We start from the raw sequence: 20,374 nt of genomic DNA, 5'->3' as shown, positions 1-20,374 counted from the left end.
TGCTCCATACAGTCTTGAGTTATCGCGTAAACGGATACAATTTCATGATTTGACCTTGACCTTTGACCTTTGACCTTTAGCCGATTTCACCCAAAATCTTATCAAATCGTTGCCCCAACATACTTCATACTTGGACCAAGTTTGGTAAAATTCCAGTAAATATTACTCAAGTTATCGCGTAAACGAAAGCGGACGGACGTACGGACGTACGGACGTACGTACGGACAACCCGAAAACATAATGCCTCCGGCACCACTTCGTGGCGGAGGCATAAAAACCTTGTACACACTCTTCACTTTCAACTCTAATAACTTTTGAAAGGATAGTGCTACTGCTTTGAAAGTTGAAATCAATTATGGACAGAATGTGTTAATGAGGCATGCTTAATTTCGGCTTAATCTAATAATCCCTTCATTGTTGTTACTCCGGTGGTTTACTTCCTGTTTTTTGTCCCATTCACCGCACAGCCAGCACGGTTTGGTAAAGATTAAGCGCTTGAATAGACACTGTACTTCAGAGCCTCTTTTCTCAGTTCACACTTTTCCTGAATTTGTGCTTTCTTTCCAACATTTAGATAGGTTAGGAGAGTCCATATGATTTGAGGTATGCATCCTTTTAAAGCTTAAAATCTACTCTTACAGAATTTGGTCTTAACTAAAAATTCATGTCTGGCGACTTTTTGTTTGTTTTGTGGTGCAGGGTCACATATATTCTATTTATGTGTTCTTGTTCAACAAAGTTGTATTTGACATCAATAACATAATGTAAAATTTGCAGGCCTGACCTATTGTAGTATAATATTTAAGAGCTTTCAAGTACTAAACTTTTCAGTAGTATAACAAGTGTATCTTTGATATATTTTCTTTCATGTTCCTCAGGAACATGATGGTATAAGAGCGCATATCTGGCACACAGGACAGGACAAGTCAATCAAAAGAGGGCGATGATGTGTTGTATACGCTCCTAACAGAGGGGGAGGCAATATGCACAATGTCGGATCTTGTTAGAGCCTTCAGCTGACTTCTTTGCATACACTATGCTTTTAATGCCTGTATAGCCTCTGCCTCTCACACTTCTTTTTTTTTTTGGGTCACACAAGGTAATTTGGATATCATTCTATCCATATATGCTGGAAAAACCTTGATGTAACATCTGGTTGCATTGCCCTTTGTCATAAAAGTGGTTCACAATTAAATGTTTGCTGCATGTCCAGCGCAAGCTCAACAAGAAGCTCTGGCACAAATGCTATAGCAATGGCATTTCAAATGGCAAAATACTAATTTGTACTCTCTAGACGATTCCAAGGTCAATAGATCTCACAATATCAGCTGAATGTTAACCAAATCATGGATAAAATACAATTTAATCTACATTGGGGAATACACTGTGCACTGAAATACAGACATAAAAAGGATTGCTTTTCTTACTGATAAAGTGAATTATCTCATCGGGCAATTGAAAGGACACTTTGGCCATTAATATCATTAGATATTGATTTTAGTTTGTTTGTTTGTTTTTTGCAATTCATGCAAAGGTCTCAAAGCGCTTTCAAGTGATGTCTTTAAAATTTCGGAATTTGTCCTATTTTTTGAGAAAAATGCAGAAAAACAAAATCTCAAAATCGCATAAAAACGCCCAGATGGGCGTGCAGCATCTATGGTAGATATAAACGTAGTAAGGCTTCAAAGATGCATGTGACAAAAATCAAGCCCCAGTCCAAGTTGGACATCGTGGTAGCCACCCTGGTTATCCAAACACTTCATCTGTTAATAAACCAAAATCAAGTTGGCTGACTCATGACACATGCATAGATCTATTCCTTGAAATGATCACTAAGTTGCAGGGTCATGAAATATATCTTCTTCACAAAATCAATGGAAGGCCTAAGGCTAGCTTTCTCTATGCAAGGGCCCAGCCCTAGGCCAATTAATATAAATATAAGACTAGGTCTATATCACAACATTATTATTCAACTCATTTTGTAAGATAATGGCAAGCACTTAACATTAACAACTTATCATGAATAATCAGAATCTAGCCTTTTGTCATCAATTGTTTATTTAAGAAACATTTTAAACATCGCTTCCAGTTTTGTACTGCAATTTACCTAACTCAGATGACTAATGAGAAATGAATGCAATGTGAATGTGAATGTTGGAGGAAAGTGTAACTTGCTGACTAGTAAATCTAGTAATACTAGTAAGGAAAATTACAAAGAGATTTTTTGCTTTTATATCCTACAAATCTAGGCCCACTTGATTAATAGAATATGAACCTACTGAGTTCTAAGTTTTTATTTCATTTATGTCCGTTGGCATGTAATTCAGTAGAATACCTACATTTATGGCCCTAATTAGACATATAGCACTACACATCAATTGAACACAAGTCAGTTAATCATAACCCAGGTTTAAATAGTTAAGCTAGTCCAGGCCCATAGGTTAGGCCTGCTTCTAGCTAGCCCTAAATACAGTAGTACTAATTCATAATGGTATGAACAGTACGCCCATGCATGCGCTATGGAAGACTATATCATTACTATTTGCATGCAACATTGTAAAATGTATGCGTCCGGGCAAAATAAAATATGAATCCATCATACCGCTTCACATAATTAAACATACATACAAGCCCAAAGAAAACAACTTTAAACTAGAAATGTCGCTACAGCGACTGGTTATACCCCCGCCAAACAACATTTCATAAGCTTTGGTCAAAACAACATTTCATAAGCTTTGGTCAAAAAACTGAGGAAGTACTTAAATCCGCAAGATCTTTCCTTGATCTTCTGCCATTAATATGCCGTTACCATGGCAACGTACTTTCGGGTACTGTCGAAAAATGCGTCTTGCACATCTACAACCAAAGGCACACATCTGTACCAAGTTTCATGGAAATTGGGCAAAAACTGAGGAAGTAGTTTGCAACACAAAATTTTCCATCATTTTGGCTCATAATATGTGAGCGTGTTACCATGGCAACATACTTTTTGTAACTGTCAAGAAATGTGTCATGCTGACCTATATCCTAAGACAAACATTCAATATGAATTCCATGAGAATTGGAAGAACACTGATGAAGCAGTTTTGCCATGAAGCATTTTGCCCTATATTTTACCAATAACATGCTGTTACCATGGCAACGCACTTTTTGCCACTGCGGAAATATGTGTCTTGCACATTAACATATTCAGATGAACATCTGTACCTAATTTCATAAAAATTGATCAAAAACTGTGGGAGAAGTTCGCGACGCAAGATTTGTACCCATTTTTGCCCATAATATGCCGTTACCATGGCAACATACTTTTGGGTACTGTCAAAAAATACGTCTTGCACATCTACAACCCAAGGCACACATCTGTGCCAAGTTTTATGGGAATCGGTTGAAAACTGAGGAAGTAGTTCGCGACGCAAGATTTGCAACGGACCGACCGCCCGACCGCCCGACCGTCCGCTGATTCCTATATAACCCCCTTCAAACTTCGTTTGGCGGGGGTATAAAAATGTTAGTGTTCTGTTTTTCTCCATGTTGATACACAGCGCTACATCCAGAAACTAAAATTCTGGTGTTGTGGAATGAACGTGAACAAGAAATATTGTTCCATGGAAAGAACTGAGATGCTCATCGTCCTCCCCTTATAGTGGAAGCTGTGTCTCAACTCAGTGGAAGGGTACCACTCAATATGGAACTATAGCATACATTGATGCATGCATGTCACAGATACATTGCAGCTAAGGCATCTAATGGATTTGAAGAACCTACATTAATTACTTACTGTACTTATGTCTGACAATCAAGTCTGAAATTTATTGATGCTTTATGCATTTTAGCTTGTCAAAATAAGATTTCAGTATTCAGTAAGTTTGTCTCTAATCACATGTTAATCATTGACTAAACATAGATTTACAAAGACTCATGAGACAATAGTAGAGCGTCAGATTACCAATATCACCACCATCCGTGGATAGGGATATTGTGTGTTAACATTTTAAGTCACAACGCTGTTGCAAATACACATATTGTTTGACGATGAATATGATTTTACAGAATGTGGTTATTCATTGCTCAGAATAACAGTTAATGCAAATTTGTTGACCCTACAGAGAAAATGCCACAAAGAAACCTTTCCAGTGTTGTAATACTTCCACCAATGTCCCTGGCCACTGTATCTCCATCACACAGATCTAGAAAGGATGATCCAGTACAGCCAGGGTACGATGAATATATCTTGATTAGCTGACAAATGCAAAGGACACAATTAACAGTTTGAGATACGTTGCACATAATGTGGTTAAAGGCATAATTTACCATTTGCAGATGAAACAAAAACCCAGCATTGGTGCTTCAATATAGTTCTAAAATGTGAGTTAGGGATAGCAACAACCAATGTAAAAATTTGAACCAGTATAATCAATGTTAATTATTGTTAAGTCTTCAAAATGTGAACAATAGTTATAATGAAAATGTTTACAGACTAAACCGTCTACAGTTATGGTTTAATGAGAAAAATAGTGATATCTCATTATATTTTATGCTTTAGTGCAAAATTGTTATATGGTAGGATGTTTTGTGATACAACTGACCTACACATATGCATTAAAAGTGGTATCTTGAGCATTTTTTAAATCACTACTCCCAAAGGTTAATAGGACTTATAAAGTGTATGGTCAGCATGAGTCACAGAGGGGAAAATTGTAATGAAAAATTGCTGCAGAAAGCATAAAAACTCCTTTGAGATTAGCAAAATTTGGGAAATGTGTGTTACAGCAAAATCAGTTTGTCCTCAGTAGGTACAAGTGGTATTACAACATGTTAGTGATATTGCAGGATACACAATACTCATTTTTAATTTGATTCTTACTTCAAAATGGATATCAAATATAACTTTGTATTGAGACACTTGTGTTCACACTCCAGCGTGAATGCAATGAGGAGAGACATGTGCAGCATAATGTGCATGTATATTAATAATACGAGATAGCACTGAGATTTCCAAGAAAGCATCTATTTACCTCAACATGATTTTCTCCTAAGTCAGAGAAATTGACAAACAACTTTGCAAACTTTTCACAGACATTTCCTCAGCATTTTCTTTTACCTTCAGACTCCAGTCAGCCTAATGTCTCATGTGAAGCATTGCCACAGAGTAATGCATGTGTAGTGATACATCCATCCTTGCTTATAGATGAAGTATCAAAAGGTCCTGTGTATCTGAAAAACAAACGAGGTATTTTGAGCTTATAATGTCCTTTGAAATGTGCAAAAAGTGGGGCTTGTATGATATTCTTCACAAAGCCACTTCTTTCTGGATTTGTGTAAATATGCATTTCCATGGAAAAATTTGAATGCACACAACATTCTCAAATAGAAATGTCAAAGATATGAATGCATGTGTATAATAAACAATGTATACAGGGTTGCCATTTCATTGCAATGTAATTTCTGAAAAATTGGCTCGTTTCAACAACAACGACAACAAAAAATATCAGCAGACCATGGCAGTATTATGCCTTGAAACAATGGCCACCTGATCTCTATTTTTCTGTTTGAAATACACTAAAATGATAAGGATTTAAAAAAAAAAAAATCCTTCCTGACCAGCTAAAACCCAGCTATATCATTTTTTGGGGCAAAGCTGTATAAAAAGTTGGAACTACTTCAATGGTTCATAAAGTAGCTGATTTCATGAGTTTTCATATTAAAGTTTTCTTCTTAGATTAGTTAAACAACCGGTCTTTTTCAAAATACATGTGGTTTGATTTGGAATCAAGAGATGGTAGAAGACTTCTTAACACTGTTACACCATTAATTTTCTTAAAACTTCTCTTCTATTTCTAGCAGTATTGCATCCAGATACAGATATCCATGTCTAATGGGACATAGTCATAGATGGAAAGAGACACATGGTGAAGTGGAATGAGCTCATACGTAGAAGTCCCAACCCCCAACCAGGCACAAGCATGAGGATGAAGTGGAAGAAAAGAGTATGGAATGGAACTATCATTGATATTGAAAAATATGAACAAGAGCTTGAATCTTCAGAAGGCAAGAATGTTGTTCTAAATTTGACATTTTCCACGAGAGCAATACAGCTAGCAATGAGCCCCAAATATCTATTGTTATATATCCCCCTCCACCATAACAATAGACAGCCATTCATTTTTCCTATTTCAGTATATTATGTGCCAAAATGTAGTATTAGAAAAATATATATTGGACAAATGCATGCAGTTGGAACAAAGACTGATAGAAAGATGGTATTTCTGGATATATGAGTCTGTTATCATACTTCATACTAAAACTTTATACCATGATGACAATAATAATATTCTTACATTAATATGTTTCAGATGAGGCACATGCGGGGCTGCGGACTCCAGCATCAAAGACTGTGCCCCGGGAGAAAAATGGTTCTCTCTCCATAGGTGACGACCCACTGCAAGCCCACATACTCTTAGGTACATCTTTAACTGCTGAAATCTAAAGGAAAAGAACAGAAAAAAAGGCACAGTTCTATAAATTTTTCAGGAATATTCATAACTATGCTGCTTCAGCACAAAAAGAGTGGACTGATACAAAATATTCACCTACATTCACTATTTCATAAGATTGATAATATGTACATAAAATGATTGGTCCTGCATGCAGTAGGTCATTTAATGCAACAAGGTCTTTCATTCTTTTGTGAAACATACAATATCATCTGTAAGTTTGGCTTCTACACACATGTACTCATCATTTTTTGTCTTTTTCATGTTTGTTTTGATAATACGTCACACCTTCTTATGCATTTGAATTTGTTTTTTGTAGAAACAGACCGCCATCAACCTTCTGTCTCCTGTGAAGCTGGAAATACCGGGAGTACCTGGTACATCCCACCCGAAAAGGCCAACCCCGTTAAACAAATTTGTTTTTGTTTTTGTTTGTTTGTTTTTTATAGCAGACTCCAATCAGTCACCTGCCTCTCGTAAAGCACCACAGAAGAGAAATCCGTGTCAAAGCCTTGGTGTTGGTCATCTGCCCTTGTCCTTGGATGACATTCCAGAGTCCTAGATAGTACAAGGTCAGCCAGGTACAGTGCTGCTGAAAAAATAGGCAATCATGTAGATGTTGGCATATATGTTTCCACGAGAAGCTGGAATAAATGCATTTGGCCTATGTGCACCTTGCAATGCATGCTACAATTCAATTTTTCAGATAATCTCATGGTAATCACATGATCATGCTTTATCAAAGACAGTTGAGACATTCTCTTTCAATCTGAAATGATTTCTTTACCAATTTAATCAGGGCATGTACATTTTTTACTCTTTTCATTTTTTTTTCCAGTGACACAGACTGTTATTCAAGCTCTCTGCAACTGATAAACTTATTTTGTTTCCTTATAAGCATGGATCCAGGAAGTGAAACATCAGGAGATGACATTCCACTGGCACATCAAACAGTTGTGATATTTCTTGTCAATTTATGTCAAGATCACTATTCTCTGACGAATTACATACTTTGATTTCAAAGGAATTATACTAATTTTCATACAATTCTATCTTTTGTTTAGATTGATTTCTGTCAAAGAAAAATCATACTCCTTTCCCTTCAAGAGTTTAGAATACAATTCTTATACTTTACAAATATGTGGTTACAATGAAAAGTTCATAAAACTGTTCTTATTGTTCACATTTTAAACATTCATACCATACTTACAGAATACATTCCCAATTCACTTGAAGAATCAGCAGCAGACCGGATACCCCTTGATGGCAAGTTTGATGTGCCAGGTAATTTGTGTGTTCCTTGGAAAAATTAAAGAAAATGAAAGGATGCGATGTATCTGAATTGAAGTGCAGGCAATTGTAACATGATGTAAAAATCCAGAATAACCTGGCGATGAAATGAGGGGCATGTGTCTTGTATTTTGTTTACTACCTGAATTTAGTGAGCTCATACGCAGCAGTTCCAACCCCCAACCAGGCATATGCATGAAGATGAAATGGAAGAGAATGGAATGGAATTATCATCGACATTGAAGAATACGGGCAAGAGCTTGAATCTTCAGAAGACAAGAATGTTGTCCTTAATTTGGCATTTTCCATGAGAGCAATACAGCTAGCAATGAGCCAAATGTCTATTGTTATTTCCCCTTCCAACATAACAGTAGGTAACCATTCATTTTTCCTATTTCAGTGCATGGTATTATGTGCCTGCCCAACTCAAGTATATTACAATACATATTGGACAAAAGCATGTAATTGGAACAAGGACCCTTGACAGGAAAGCCCATATTTCTGGACATTTGAGATTGTTATCATACTTAACATCATATCATGATAATATTAATAGTATTCTTATATTAATATGTTTAAGGTGATGCACATGTGGGACTGCAGACTGCAGCATCTAAACCTGTGCCCAAGGAGAATGGTTCTCTCTCCACTGCTGATGAATCGTCACATGCCCAATTACTGTCAGGTACACATTCAACTGCTGAAATCTAAAGGAAAAGAACAGAAAAAGGCACAGTTCTATGCATATAAAAGAGTATTAATAACTAAGTTGCTTCAGCAAAGTAATAACATACTGATTCAGAATACCCAACCAAATTCACTATTTCGTAAGATAAAACATGTACATAAAATGATTGGTCATGTGTATTGTAGATCATTTAGCTCCACAAAGACTTTTGTTCCTTTTTGAAAGACAACATAATCTATAAGTTTTTCCTCTATATTATACAGGTAGTCATCATTTTTATGTCTTTTTCCTATGTTTGTGTTTGTAATATGGCATGCCTTCTTGTGCACTTGTGATTTCGTTTTTGTGATTTTGTTTCTGTTTTTTGTTTTTGCTTTTTGTTTTTTGCTTTTTGGTTAGAAACAGATCGCCGCTAGCCTCCTGTGAAACATTGCCACAGAGTAATGCTTGTGTGGTGATACACCCACCCTTAAGCTTGTCCCCAGTGGAAGTTCAAGATTGTCTGCTACAGCCTGGGCGGCCTGGTACATCATGTAATGTTGAAACAAATGAATTGATGGGTGTTGAAACCATCAGCATACATTCATATAATTCCTTCTTTCTATTACAGGGTTCATACTCTCTCTCATAAATTGAATTCCATGACTTTCCATGACCTTTTTAGCCAGAATGCCATGACCTTTCCATGACTTTTATACAATTGTTTTTTTTTACATATTAGACTGAAAATTTGATCTCAAATCAAAGTAAAGCAAAGGGGGTACCTACACATCTCACACAAACAACAGACAAACTTAAACTTTTATAATTTTTGCAATTCCATGACTTTCCATGACCTTTTGATGAAAATATCAGTTTTTCATGACTTTCAAGGCCTGGAAAAAGACTTAGCCAAATTCCATGACTTTCCAGGTTTTCCATGACCCGTATGAACCCTGCATTATTATTTATTTTTTTTTTTTGGGGGGGGGGAAATAGGGTTCTCTCTGTGAGTGGTTCACCCCCCCCCCCCCCAAAAAAAAATAAAATAAAAATGAGGAATTTGTGCAAATTATTAAGAAAAACAGAATTACCGAGATTTACTGTTCTAGTCCTGCCATTGCATGACTTAGCATGGAGATTTACGAGACGTACAAACACACACACACACACACACACACACAAAATTGATTTGGTAAGCATACGAGACATGATGGTTGAAGGGGAAATATTCAGGATTAAATTGCAATAAGTCTTACGAAGTTCCATAAAAGAATTACAAAAAGCCATCCAAAATTAGCTTGTTGTAACCTTTTGCACAGCCATTTCTTGCCTAATTACCAACAGATTGTTAGGATACTTGTTTGCGGGTGATACACTAATTTACAGATACATGTAGCATAATCAACAGCAAAGCATTACATTGATTCTAGTAGCGTGCTTGTATTCTTGATCACAGTACTTTACATTTCTCCAACACATAGTGAAATTAGATTGCATCACTGTGATAGAATATTTGCCTTAATATAATGTTTCATTACTGCACAATTGTTCATGAGTAACTACAATCTTTGTTTAAACATCACCTAAGTAATCATGCTTTTGGTCAGAAACTCATGGCACTGATGACTGTTCTTTGACAAAGTGATAATTTGGTATGAATGCAAATTCATGACAGTGATTTGTTCTTACAGTTATTCTGGTTTGAAATTTTACATCACGTGTTTTGGACACGATACTTGTTGACGCTCTGTTTATAATTAGTGTTTAAGATTTTTTTTTTTTTGTGTGTGTGTGAGTGCTCGTTTGGATAATTATATGTCCTTCCCAAAATTCGACTCACTGACTTCATACAGTAAGACATCAAGAACTTACTTGCTCTGCAGAACCTGTGATTTCATCACGAGCATCCCTTCCATGACGACTTTTTGCACTTGTTTGTGCATTGAGCTTCCTTCATACACTTGGAAAAAGAGCATGACACTTTACAATAATATTGTTTACCCCATTTTTAAACGTTCCTTCAGATGAAGGACAATCCAATTACAGAAGAAAACAGAGAAGAGCTGCTGTTATATTTCTTTTACAATAAGTCATGAATGATGAGAATAACTATCTCCTCAGCAAATCACAGTTGCCAAGAGTGTGAAAAGAATGTCTCATTCAACAAAGTTGCTGAGAATATTAACAAAGGGCCGAGATATAATTGTGCCACCTGAGAAATTGGTACTTCTCTTAACATAATAACACTTAGTAAATGTTCTTGCTCTGCTACACCGTATGGTAGATCAGGAGGAGGAGTGATGTGCTCCTTTTGAAGCAGAAGAAGCAGAAGATGACATCGATCAGCCTGTTAGCACAGTTTAATATCAGGCTCAACTGATGATATGTTTCGAACATTCACTTGGGTATAATGACTCTATTGGAGATAATGCTTTGCATTGGGATTTACAGCTGCAGAAACTTGTCGTTGGTTATGTAGGTGCGACTAAAATAGTCGTTTAACATTGAAGAGTAAACTTTCAATGTAATTACCAGTGGTGAAGTGACAACTAACCAAGATGGCGTACCTACTACTGGAGGCTGAGCATGCTCGACGAAGAATGAGGCGAGAGCAAGTTTTTAGGGATCGTTTACACCCATTTGAACTATATGATGACATCGATATGTTCAAAAAATATTGTTTCACTCTTGCAGCTGTGCAAGTACTTTTTTCATCGACAGACTGAGAGGCCAGCTTGAGCACCCAACTTGAAGACACCCTGCTGTGTCCCCCAGTCTGCAAGTATTTGCTACACTATGTTTTTATGCTACTGGATCCGTCCTTGATAGCAGTGCTGTACATCATGGATTAAGCATCCCGACAGTCAGCAGGATCATCCGCTCAATGTGCGTGTTTATACAGGAGCCTCCCGCATCAGCGCGCATGAGCCGGTATTTTACCTCCCGCATGAGCGCTTATTTCTTGTGTTTATACAGAAGTCAAAATACCAGCTCATGCGAGCCGATGCGAGCGGACCTCAGATGAACCGGACCTCTCGAATTTTGGGGTCAAGCGTAGGTCACGTTCGCAGTGCAGTTTATTGCACGATGGGAAAAAATGAAAAAAATCAAGATGGCACCGGCAAAGTCATCAGGACCACCAAGCTTGAAGGTCATTCTTGTAACATTCCCCTTGACAACCACCCGGCCAAATGATCAATTGAAATCCAGTTTTTCAGTAAGAAGGAGAAGACGTGGTTCGATCATGACAGATATTAAAATACGCGCTTTCCGGTTACCTCTCGAATTTCGGTCGTCTGTATAAACACACAGCAAAATACGCGAGGCTCCTCTCGCATCGGCCACCTCAAAAGGTGGCGGACGGAACCTCTCACATGAGCCTGCATTTGGCAGCGTATGCCGGCATACGCCGTGTTTATACAGAGCAAAATTCGAGAGGTCCTCTCGCATGAGCCGGCATGAGCGTGTATTTTGCTTCTCTGTATAAACACTCTCTGTGACTCAGGCAATATGTTGCCTGAAAAATGAGGTAAATCTTTTTTCAATCTTTAATTCAGAAACTTGAACTTGAATTGAATGTTGTAACTTTAATGTATCTCTTCCGTCTTCACCTTACATAAGTCTTAGCCTTGTCTTTGTTCCTTGTTAGACTTAACTTAGTTAGATTTAAGTTAGATTTTACAATTTTTTATTTTATTCATTAAGTTTATTATTCTCTATATTAACTGAGCTGATCCTGCTAACATTAGTAACATTAGTAACATTGATAACAACGTTCTCTTAATAGAGCTGAAGCCCAAAGGTTTGCATTTGTTGCCTGGTTCTGAGAATTTCTGCAGTACACAAGCATTTCTGGTGCATACTCAGTATAACTTCCTGACTCTGAGTGAAAACTGAAGTAAATTTTAATACTAAATTTTTACGAGTAAGATGGAAAGTAGCAACTTCATTGACTATTCACTTAGTGACAGAAAGTAAAGAAGTTATTTGTGGGCATGTTAGAAAATTGTTTTGTGTCATATTGCAAAGAAGAGTGTTTTCCCACCATACGTGATGGATTCTGCACTAGAATGGATGAATCTATATTTAGTTGCATCATGGACAAGTTCAGAAATGGTTGAAAACTGATTTGTTATTCACAGACTTATAGCTGAAGATTATTATCAGATTGAAACATCATTAATGACAGATAGTGGTAGATCTAACTGTAGATAACATGTATTTTAAAACTGAATTTGAATTGAATTATAAAGTGAAAATCGCCACTATACAGTACACGGCCTTATTTATGATGGAGCACGTAATTCAATGCGTTTTTGCGCAGATCGACTACAAGTAGTGTAGGCCTACTGTACTGTGCAATGACATACATACATACATGCATCCATACTGTACGTGTACGTAAAGGGCGCATCAGTTTCTTAGCTTACACACACACTAATACCACTTTATAATTTTAATACATGAGGCGATGGCAATAAGGACAATTTAAAGAACATAGCTCAAAATTCCTCACATTGATTGTGCTAGTATACTGTAATTTTCCATTTCCATTTTTTATTATTATAATCATAATATAATGTTCATTTTCTGACATAACATTAAAAAAAATTAGTTTATGGAAGAATTTACATAACAGACTATTTAAAACTTATGGAGGATAAAGCTAATAGGCGTCGGTTGTGCTATGCACTTTGTCATTGGGAGAAGGAAATAATAGCAAAAATCCAAGGCACAATGAGCGACAGACACATCGTCCCAAAAAAAATTCAGTGAATTGCTTCAGACATACGGGAGGGAATTGCCCATTGTTCAAGGTTGGGAGGAATTTTCTGACATTCAAAAATAACAAACAACTATCATGAACACTCTTTCTTTGTGGGCTTGATTTTATTGTGGGATTGACCATGAAGGCTTGGGAAAAGATGACCTTTGGGAGGGGTCTGTAGAGGGATGGGCAACAGGAGTTTCTTCTAAATTAAATGAGGGGGAACCGAATGTCTTATCAGGACCATTTGAAATCAGTGCAGGACCAGGGATGTGAAAAGTCTGGCAAGCCAGTACATTTTAGGACATTTCTTAGGGATCATAGCATGAAGGGGAATATTCAGTACCATTAGCTCCTTTCAAGGGAAATTGGTTCAACATTTATTTCACAATGGGCAGGGGAATTTTTCTTTACATATGGTGATTTAATGGATTTTTTGAATTCCATAAAGATGATAATCTGTTACTGAAGGCAGTACACACAGACTTTTAAATACCCCCGTACAAAGCAGCCTGTAAGGCATTAGATTTGACAGATAAATTCGTGACAGGTACTCCATGGCAAATACTGGAAAACCAAGATCCAATGTCAAGCATGGATCAAAGGTATACTGATGTGGTTAGTAAATTCGAAATGTGGGCAGAGGACTCCTTTGAAATGATGAACAGTACATATGTATTTGAAGATATTGCTGTAAAAAAGACAATGTTTGTAAATCCATGTTAAAAAAAAACCCAAAACATTTAGTAGCTTTTCTATACTGGCCAGCAGAATATCAGTGGACCACATTTTTGGAGAAGATTGGGATGAAGGTGATGAAATCAGCTCTGTGCCGAAGACTGACATTTCCTTAGAACGTGATTTTGGGCTTCTCGAAAGATTGACAAGAGCTAAGCCAAGTGCAACAACCTTTAATCTTGAAAGCATCATTATGTACAGCAAAAACAAAACAGGAAAATGGCTGGAGAATTTCAGTCTGGAGCGGAGAAAGGAGGTTTTGGAAATGGCATGCAAGATGAAGCAAAGACAACGACAACAATAATCGCAACGAGCTGTGACTCTTTGGGAGGAGCGAGAAAAGTGCCTTCAGGAAAAAATGAAATGTAAAGTTGAGAACGAAGAAAGGGATCGTGTAAAAAAGGAACAGATTTATGAGGAAGTAAAAAAAGGCATGTGACCGAATTTGGTTAACTGAAAAAGAGGTCGAAAAGGGGCTGCTGTACTCGTCATGTACAGAAGAGTAATACAGTTCAGTTGCAAACTACTTTATATTTGCAACAGGTCAATCAGAAGAATCGCTCAGTGAGATTTACACTGCTCACAAAATTAAAACTGCAAGTCTGTTTGGTCAAAGCTAGTAGTAAAGGCAGAGCCAACAAAGACAAGTGAGAAACACAGAGCTGAAATAATTGATCTTCAACAGGACATCTACCTACCCAAGTCCAATAGAGCAGAGATCTTTTACAAGAGAAGATTGGCTTGTTACAATCGTACTGTGTACACCATGAGCGATAGCAAATGGTGGTTGCTACATCTCCAATGAGACTATCACGAGAAGTGGGTCGTGAGAGACTGTATATCTCTTGGACTATACTCTCCATGATGTCAACAGCAAAGGAGGCAGAGACAGCAGACTTCTTTAGTGACGGCTGCCAGGGACAAAATAAGAAATGCCTATAGACTTAATACATAGGCAACCAGGTTCCCGTACGGAACGGGTTAGCACCTGGAATGGCATTATTTCTTGCCAAAACAAACTCGTAAGAGTTCAAAGACTCATTTTCTCATCTAGGTATAGAATCATAACAGTGACACTCCAGAAAATCTTGATGATATGAAATGATAGCATTTGACACTTCAACAGGTGTATGTAAAAACCTCCTAAAATTGCATTCTCATTTGACATAAACCAACAATCATCAGCCAGCCCTTTTGAAATTCTTCATGTCGACATGTTTAAAAAATACCGATTTAATAGAGCAGGGGTCCAGTTCATCATCAATTTGCTGGAGGAGGAGTTAGAGTCGGAAACAAGAGGAGTCATGCAGTACCAGCCTATCTACAAGTGTTTGTTGCACTACGCTTTTTTGCAACCAGCAGTGTGCTGGACAGTGCTTCAACAATTCACGGTTGCAGCAATGCAACAACTTCCAGAATATTTAGGACAGTTGCACTTCTCCTCACTGCAAAGAAAGATGAAGTAAGTATTGCTTCTCTTTGACTAGTCTGTGAATCTATGCATGATTTTTTTTTCTCCTGAGAAAAATCTTGTAGGCATTGCATAAATAAGAAGGAACGAGACATGAAAACTCGTCACATTGAGGACGAGTTAGGTGATACGCTTGTGGTCATCAGATGACAGTCATCTGTGATCGACAAAGAAAAGAATGTGATATAGGCACCTTGAAGTTATATTGAGCGTGCATGCGAAACCGTTTCTGTAACCACTCGGCCACGGGTCATCCACGGAAATGGTAAGACAAAAAAACAACAACAATGTATAGATATAACGGGGGGAAAGTCAATGCCCACTCAACTAACGTGGCCGTGTGAACATCTATTGCATTGCTAGACGGAAAAGCGGCCTTGTAACGACTGAGGTCGCTATGCCATTTCTGGCAACTTGGGAAAAATACGTCCCGCAGACATAAAACCTATAATCGGCTGGTTTTGATACCTTGCCTTTAATCACAATTTTCAGTGTAATGACGTCATCAAATTACAAAACAATGACATGGTCTTGAAAGAAAATTGTTCAAAGTACAACACCTCAGTCGTCGTCATTACATAGGCCTACTACAGTGCCGACCGCGGGAAACGTCACGAAAACCCCTAGGGCAAATGCGGGAAGCCCTTTCGTCCGGGCGTACTAGGTAATACGCGGGCGTTTGGACGCGTACAGACGAGGGAAGTCGCCCGCACTTTCACGCTCGTCTAAACACCCGCATTTGCCCGAGCGCTCCAGCGCGGAATTAATGATATGAAAATCAAACTCTCCCGTCAACCATCGGCTACATGAAGGAAATTAGCTGAAATCGATCCGCGAAAATCTTGTGAAAAGTATCAGTAATTTGCCGGATGTTTGCTTTTACGTTCGAAAGTAAAATAATAACCATAACATTCAGCTCCCGAATATGCTAAAGCAAATGTCGAATGATCCCTTTGACGTTTGGAAATGAATAGCAATAATACTCCGTACGATGATTAAATAAATGTCGGATGTTTGCTTTTACTTTCGGAAGTAAATAGCAATAACATTCATCTCCGGAAGATGCTAAAATAAATGTCGGATCTTTGCTTTGACGTTCGGAAATGAATAACAATAATATTCAACTCTGTACGATGATAAAAATAAATGCCGGATGTTTGCTTTTACGTTCAAAAGTAAATAACAATAACATTCAGCTCCGGAAGATGCTAAAATAAATGTCGAATGATCCCTGTGATGTTCGGAAATTAATAACACTAATATTCAACTCCGTATGATGATTAAACAGATGTCGGGTGTTTGCTTTTACTTTCGAAAATAAATAGCAATACCATTTGGCTCCGGAAGATGCCCAGAAAATGGCAGATGATTGCTTTTTACGTTTGGAGGTGAATAGCAGTAACAGTCTGCTCCATATCATAAAATAAATGTCGGATATTTGCTATTACATTTCGAAATGAAGAACAGTAACATTCAGCTGCGTTTGATGGTAAAGTAAATGTCTGATGTCTGCCTTGACGTTCAAAATGAAAAAACAGTAACATTCGGCTCCGTACGATGCTAAAATGATTGTCGGATGTTTGCTTTTAAATTTGGAAATGAATAACGGTAATGTTCTGCTCCGAACGATGCTAAAATAAATAACAGATTGTTGCTTTTACATTTGGAAATGATTAACGGTATCAATCGGCTCAGTTAGATGCTAAAATAAATAGCGGATGTTTGCTTTCACGTTTGGAAATGAAAAAGGATAACATTCAGCTCCGTAAGATGCTAAAATGAATGTCGGTTGTTTGCTTTAACATTTGAAAATGATTAACGGTAACATTCGGCTCCGTAAGGTGTCAAAATACTAGTAAATGTTGGATGATTGCTTTTGCGATCAGAAATGAATAACGGTAACTTTAGCCTCTTTACAATGCTAAAATAAAATGTCGGATAAATCAGATAATTTTGCTTAACATTCGACGTCGTGCGATACCAAGTTGATTGCATAAACCTTCGACACTTCGTTGCTGCTCAATTTTATTTGATCTCGACATTATGGACGCTATACCTATTTGATTTAATTGTCCTTATTTTATCAACCTTCGACATCAGCCGCTACCTTATAGTTTTCTCGATCACTATACGTCGGACGGTATGACCTAATCAACTTTGGACATTGGTCGCTATTTAATAATTTCATCAACCTTACACATCGGTAGCTATTATTCCGATGTTCGTTATTCCGAAGGCTCTCTAGTCCGAAGATTCGTTATTCAGAAGGTATATTGTTCCGTTAATTTCATTTTCGGATTCATGAATCTTCAGAATAACGAACCTTCGGAATAACGCCACAAACGTTCGAATTAACGAACCTGTAGGTTTAGGGAATTTGTGTGTTTCGAATTTAACGACCCTTCGGAATTACGAACCTTCGGAATATTACGAACAGCACCCATCCGATTATCAACCTTCGACATCGATCGCTGCTTACTGATTTTATCAACCTTCGACGTCGACCGTAAATAACGTATTTGATTGACACTTTCGACGTCGATCGCTGCACATTAGATTGGCAAACCGTCGAAGTGTCGATCGTTGCCTATTTATTTACTGGTTCCCCAATTTCTGACTTAGTTACTGATTTAATCTACCTTCAACATCGGTCGGTCATTATATTGTAAGTGGCCACTTATTGTCTCGAGCTTGATATTTCTCAATGGCGTCCACGTCTACACACACACACACACACACATAAAAAGAAAGAAAAAGATCTGAGTCTTAAAGGTCTAACGAGGCGTGAAAGTCCTTGTGTGATGCTTTTAATTGTGTCATTCACAATAGTGTCACGGTCCCTAAGATGGATGAAAGAGGCGCAGATCTAAGAAGCCACTTGAGTTGAAGTTTAACACCGTCTGTCTATTCTTAAAGTACACGATTTGTAGGGAAAAAAGAAAAAGACAAAGAGAGGGAGAAAACAAAGAAAACGTAGGAGAGAGAGAAGGGTATGGCGAAACCACCAGAGTGGCATTATGTAATCAACAAAGCTGCGTTTAACTTCACTCGAGTCCCCGAGAAGTGGTACTACACGTGCATGCATAATGTTTATCTTGGATAATGTACTGTAGGTACCCTTCTCTCCTTTCATGGTAAATTGTTTATACATAGCACATAACTATGTCAATGCATGTTTACGTCGCAATTTGTCCAATCGGGGTTTTCCCTCTTTAAGGAGTGCTTGCTTTCCAAGAAAAAAAAGAAGGATGAAATTAATGATTATGAGCAAAACTGAATGCATTTAAGCAGCGGAATCGCGCTACATCAATAGCACTCCAAAATCTTCGAGTGATCCCGGAGGTCACTCCGAGTGAAAATGAACATTTTCACTCAAAATTCACTCCAATTTCACTCTAAATTGACTCCGTTTTAAATGTATCCACCCCTTCAAGTGTGAATGTTTTCATTTTTTTTTTTTTTTTTGAGAGAGAGAGAGTATAGGCCTACTGTGCATTGGAATACGAATCTCTGTTGTGCAGCGATATTATGATCGCTATAAAAACGATCAGTTCGATGAGCAAAGCACGTGCTTGCCCTGCCAGCAGTGAGTGCGCCATGTGGTTCCAACATACTCATCTTGTGTGCCCAGCGTGTTTTTATCACAGAACTCTTGTGTGTAGAGTTCTGTCGTTTTTACGTTATGGTCAATTCATGACGTGTGAGTGCTTCGACTTGACGCCTGTGAGATTGACAGGTGCCGTTTACTAGAATAAAAACTGTCAGTAGTGACTATCAATCCCAAAATCAGTTGCTATATAATAATCAGACTAATTACTTAATGTAGAGTTACATGTAGTTACATGTACAGTATTTCGAATGACAATGCGCACATCCCCTTTATCATCACACTTTTGATACGGCGGACAGAAGGCCGTTAAATTTCATTGCTCTCAATGATTCGATACAATCATAGCTTTTAAAAGGTCCAATTAAACAAATTGGATATGAAATCACGGTTACAGCTCGTTATTCCGAAGGTTCGTTAGTAAGGTTCTTTAGTCCGAAGGTTTGTTAATCCGAAAATGAAATAAGGTTCGTTATTCCGAAGGTTCGTTACGGACCCTATATCATTTCGGATCCTATATCATTTCGGATCAACGAACCTTCGAGATAACGAACCCTATTTCATTTTCGGATTAACGAACCTTCGGAATGACGAACCCTATGTCATTTTTGGATTAACGAACCTTCGAAATAACGCCGCAAATGTTTGAATTAACGCCGCAAATGTTTGAATTAACGAACCTTTTTTTCGTTTTCGGATTAACGAACCTCTATGGTTTAGGGAATTTATGTGTTTCGGATAAACGAACCTTCGGAATAACGAACCTTCGGAATAACGAACAGCACCCGAAATCACAACGTCTTTATCTTGTTAAGATATAAGACAAAAAAAAAGGTCCCTCAGTTCATGAACTTGCGATGTTTCTTTATTGCGTGTGTTTCTAGCTTGTATTTGGCACTCACGGAATGAATGCGCGTACAGTATAATGGTAGGCTACATACTCGTGCCCTTGTTGTTGCTGAATATTTCCCCTTCACAGTGATTGTGTGGCATGATCGTTGAGTATGTTCAGATGGTGTTAGTGCGTTGATTAAAATGTTACCACAATAGATGCACGTGTGCTATAACAACGATCTGAGGTCTTTCCTACGCGCTGCTTTCTTGTTTACAAACATTGAATCTTGGTGAACTTAATTCACTATCGTCCCCATGCTAACATGCAAAAGAAGAAAACGCTTTTGTTCTTGTTTATGTGTACCATGCAGTGAACAGAAGGTAGACCTGTAAACTGTGCCGCTAGGCCCTAGCTGTAGTTTGCACTTTGACGGATTGTCACTGCTCGTCTACTATTCGAAGCGAAATGAAAATCAAACTAGAGATCTCGTGCTGTATACTT

At 37.7% G+C, this 20,374-nt stretch overlaps 1 long non-coding RNA gene across 1 annotated transcript; it reads right to left on the bottom strand.

The window, feature by feature from the left end:
• Positions 1-3,812: 3,812 nt before the first annotated feature.
• On the bottom strand, positions 3,813-9,213 carry LOC140230879 (uncharacterized). Its single transcript, XR_011901419.1, has 5 exons — positions 7,705-9,213; positions 6,966-7,086; positions 6,339-6,483; positions 5,102-5,214; positions 3,813-4,239 (listed from the first exon to the last, which is right to left on the bottom strand). It is a non-coding gene; the product is annotated as an uncharacterized lncRNA (long non-coding RNA).
• Positions 9,214-20,374: the final 11,161 nt, after the last annotated feature.

Source organism: Diadema setosum, chromosome 7 (genome assembly GCF_964275005.1).
Source record: "Diadema setosum chromosome 7, eeDiaSeto1, whole genome shotgun sequence".
Taxonomy (NCBI): Eukaryota; Metazoa; Echinodermata; class Echinoidea; order Diadematoida; family Diadematidae; genus Diadema; species Diadema setosum.
Note: the sequence above shows the minus strand (reverse complement) of the source record. Positions and strands in the feature narration are given on the sequence as shown.